A 4957-nucleotide genomic window follows, 5' to 3' on the forward strand; every position below is an offset into this window, starting at 1 on the left:
GAGGGACAAAGGATTCATGCCATTGTTAATGGGAGTGGGTTTTTGCCAGATTGTACATTAGAAAACGTGCTTCTCAACATGTATGGAAATGTGGGAGCCTTTATCTTGCTGGGGTTGTTTTTGAGAGTATGCCATTCCAAGATACGGTGTCTTGGACTTCCATGGTTGTTGCTCTTTATCACAATGAGAAATATTATAAAGCCCTTCGTTTGTATGATGGTATGCAAGGTGTAGGAGTTGGACCCAATAACATGGCCTTTGTACCTGCTCTTAATGCTTGTCCAAGTTTGCAGGCCTTGGAAGAAGGGCATTCAATCCAACACCATTGTGGTCGATTGTGTTCGCAGTGAAAGCATGGTTGAAATTGCTCTTATACACATGTATGGCAAGTGCAAGGCTCTATGTAGTGCAGAAAAGATCTTCTGGGGAATGGTTTCTATGGATGTGGTTGCGTGGAATATGACGATAGCATCTCTTATTAGTAACAATCACATTGACGATGCATTGGAGTATTTTCATTCCATGCAGAACCAAGGGTTTATCCCGGCGATATCACTTATGCCTTTGTCCTCGATGCATGTTCCTGCATGAATCACTTCCAAAGGTTCTCTTTTATCTTGGGTACCAACTCGACATTTTTATTCAAGCTTCACTTGTCAGCATGTATGGAAGATGCGGGGACCTTTGGAAGGCAAAGACTGCTTTGGATAGTTTTTTTGCTCAAAACATCGCACCCTTGTCTGTATTGATAGAGAATGGACATGAGAAGGAAGCACTGATTTTTTTCCATTTCATGCTATCTAGTGGTGTCAGGCAAGACTAATATCTAATGTCTTGGAATGTTGTCTCTTGGAGTGCATTGATTGTGGGATTTGCCCAATAGGGACATGGCCAGGAAACTCTGGGCTGTTTTCTATAGATGCAAAGAGATGGGATCTCTCAAGATGCAATCACCTACGTACACTTGCATCTTAAAGGCATGTGGCAACACACAAGATGTTGTTTCTTGGTTGACATGTATGCCAAATATTTCAGATGGCTTAGAAAGTGCTTGACGAGCTTCCTATCTGGAATGTCGTCTCTTGGAACGCATTGATTGCGAAGCTTTGGGCTGTTTTTAGCGGATGCAAAACTAGGGCGTTTCTCTAGGTCTAATCACCTATGCTTGCATCTTGAAGGCATGTGGCCCTACACAGGACTCCAATATGGGCAATGATGACATTGTGAGATGGGAAATGATGATATTGTGAGACAAGCTGCGTGCTTGGCACTGCCTTGATCGACATGTATGCCAGATGCGGTGTGCTTCAAAAAAGTACAAAAGGTTCTTGAGGAGCTGCCTTTGCGGAATGTTAACTCTAAGAATGCACTGATTGTAGGATATGCTAAATAGGAGGGGGGGCAAGAAGCTATGGGATGTTTCAATTGATACAAATCGAGTGCATGTCTCCAGATGCAATAACCTATGCTTACATCTTGAAGTCATGTGGCAACTTGAAAGACGCTAAGATGGACAAAAGAACTCATGACGATATTGTTAGTCAGGATCTGTTGGAAAAGAAACTTGGTATTGCCTTGGTCAACATGTATGCTGAATGTGCAGGGACAGGAAGCGCTGGGCTGCCCCAGCATTAGGCCAGCTGATATATCCAACTGCTACGATGCCCAGGATCTCTAGCAGTGTTGTCTGATTTGAAAAAAAGGGTCTTCTCCAGTTTTTGCATCTCGCAAACAGTTTTCCATTGGCTCCATGCACTTTTGGAACAGGTCCATGCTCAGCTCCCCGAATTGGGCTCTTGTGATAGTGGAGTAGAAGTCTATACCCTCATAGAGAGAGTCGATTTCAATAGTTGTATGAGCGGCGAATGGCAATACCCTCTTTGCCCTCTGACAAGCTATCGTGAGCCTACACAGGGCCCTGGCATTGCTTGTTATATCCTTGTACTTCCTCTTGAAGTCCTGCACGAGGTGGTTGACTATGTGATGCTCAAAGTCCTTGTCTACCGGTCTTCACCTCCTTCACCTCAAACATACCTTCTTCAATTGTAAGACGAGGGACATCAAAGGTGCCATCTCCAAGGTGAAAAATCAGGATTTGTCCAAACCATAAGCAATCGTTGCAGCAGTAGGTTCGTTGATGATTCTCATCACATTCGAGTCGGGAATGACACCCGCATCCTTGGTGACTTGCCTCTGAGAATTATTGAAATATGTAGACACCATAATCGTGACATTCTTAACTGTGGCGCCCAAAAATGCCTCAGCAATTTCTTTCATCTTTATCAACACCATAGAATATATTTCCTCTACAGCAAACTGCTTTTCTTCACCCTTGTAGTGCACCTCAATCAATGGCTTGTCACTAGGCAAGCAATTACTTTGAAAGGCCATAGCTTCACATCTCTCTGCACACAAGGATTGGAGTATTTTCGTCCAATGAGGTGCTTGGCATCTGTAAAAGAAATCAACAGAAAGAGCAAGTCAGATATATTTTTCCTTAGCAAATACTACTGATACACCGCTAGAGCAAGAGCTACAGGATGTGCGGCAGCCTCCGATGAGAAACTACTTGCCGCACATAGGTACATGGAAACAACAAAATACAAAAGTACCCATGTGTAACCAGGTGATTGTAATACACCCGAACATGGAAGAGTCTTAGAGCAGAGCAAGATTGCATGAATGACAAGTAAAAGAGCTACAGATCATGCATGGAAATCAACCAACAACTTGTAAAACCATATCCATGCGTATACTAGCTGCAGATCATGCATATCCTAGAAATCAAATTAAATCAAGATATGAGAACGTACCAAAACCTGTATTGATGGGATTCATGGCGACCTGGTTCTTGGCCGGGTTATCGAGAGGCGCTCAGTTTCAGTGAAGGCCACCTAGAAAGACATGGTTCGGTTTCCTTGGTCGTTGATGTTGATTTCCACACGATCATGATGCCACACACCTACACAGGAGTATGTGGTACCCAGGTCGATTAGCAGAACCTTCCTTTGCCGTAGCTGACTCTGAGGGATGTGGTTTGAATGTTTTACCTAGTAAGCAAAGGTGCTTTTTTCAAATAATCCCACAGCATTAAGCCACTTGGCTCAATCCTGAGCATCGAATAAAGAAATCAATCCAATGTTGCACATCACCAACCTTACAACATTGCCCCAAGTAAAAAAAAACCCACTGCCATCAGCCTTGTTGTCATTGAAAAAAGGAAATACTCCAATTTTTACCCTTTGGTAGGGTCTCGTCCTCTTCATAGGAGATGTCGTGGCGACTTAGGGACTTCCATGGTGGAGCAAAGGCTCAATTGAACCTTATCTTTGGGAGTGGGTCTCGTGGTTATGGGATGTGAGGTGGCTCGGTCAACCCGAGTCTAGTGCGCAACAACGGTGTGCTATAGATTTTATGTTTCTGAGTTACAACATGGAGCAGTCAATGCCTCTCTCTCTCTCTCTCTCAAGGGACGAGGTTGTAAGCGATTTGGAAGAGACTTATTAGCGACGCCAAGTAGATCAAGGCTATTGTTTCACCCTTGCATCAACGCCATGTCCGTTTGATGGCTCTCCACACGATCTAGTTGCCGGCAATTGGTGCAACATATGAAAACCCTGTGCTATATATCGTCCATTTGACTTCTGCATCTTTTTGGAGGGATCGCACCTTGAGAGCCTTTAAGTTGCATGTTTTGACTAGAGCTATTAGTTTCTAATGGATGGCTGTTGCGTCCCCTGCACACGAAAAGTGGTTATTGGAGGCTCGAAATCGATGAATCTTTAGAGTTGTTTTTTACTCGCTATACTGCTCAAAGCACGGGACTCACAGAAGTTCAACAGTAGACGCTCAATACAGAAAAAAAATCTATTGCTCTTGAAAATGAGATCGATGTCAAAGGATTCAATAGATCTTTTACATTTGTTAATGACGAGCTTGAGTATACCGTCTCTATGGCAAGAAGACATAAATGCTGACCGAAGTAGCTTACAATACACACACGCACACACACAAACACACACACACACACACACACACACACACACACACACACACACACACACACACACACACACACACACACACAGAGAGAGAGAGAGAGAGAGAGAGAGAGAGAGAGAGAGAGAGAGAGAGAGAGAGAGAGAGAGAGAGAGAGAGAGAGAGAGAGAGAGAGAAGGTAATATTGATCAAAGGACATGGAACATAAAGTTACAGTAGCGTGTTTTGTGTATGGCAGGGATGACATACATTCACAACAGTACACGATCCAATTGCACAAGCGCGACTCCAGCTCGAGAACACTGCAAGGTTCATTATCTGCATCCAATTTCCCACACGCATGCGTTTGCTTGGCGCAACACATAAATGCTACGGGGCAGGGCACGGCTTCCGTTTCTTATAATTTTTTGGAGAGACCACAATGCCAACTCTCCACCATAATTTTGTATGGCACCTCTGTATGACGTGCATTGTATACTTTGCACTTCCAATCTATGACATCACGATATGTTTAACTATTCACATTGATTTTTTGTAGCTCGACTCAAAAATCGGTCTATAGATTGGACACTCGAAAAGTAGCAATACAACATTGCAGGTCAGTAAAGCACCTCATTTATTGTTGCAGGTCATTTATGCTTTATCTATTTGTTTGTTTTAGAATTTTTTGCATTACTTCCTTTGCTTCAATTTAATTGAATCTCGTTTTCAAGACTATACACTTGATGTCGATCTCTGCACATGTTAGTTACACACACAACTCTTTACATGCAATTGGTAGCCAATTCATGTGATGTATTACAATAGTGAATGAGGTGTCGAAATAATTAATATCATCTACTAACATAATATGGCGGAAGGGGGAGCCATTTACACGTGTCGCAATCTGCGACCTGAAGGCTAAAGTCCAAAACTAAAAAAGCCCCTTTGCATGCGATAAAGAGGGAGAGAGGGGGAG

At 43.1% G+C, this 4957-nt stretch overlaps 1 pseudogene; it reads right to left on the reverse strand.

Moving 5' to 3' along the window:
• Positions 1-1674: 1674 nt before the first annotated feature.
• On the reverse strand, positions 1675-4314 carry LOC147460945 (heat shock cognate 70 kDa protein-like; annotated as a pseudogene).
• Between the last annotated feature and the right edge of the window lie 643 nt (positions 4315-4957).

This window comes from Adiantum capillus-veneris, chromosome 3, assembly GCF_014529385.1.
Source record: "Adiantum capillus-veneris isolate H3 chromosome 3, ASM1452938v2, whole genome shotgun sequence".
Taxonomy (NCBI): Eukaryota; Viridiplantae; Streptophyta; class Polypodiopsida; order Polypodiales; family Pteridaceae; genus Adiantum; species Adiantum capillus-veneris.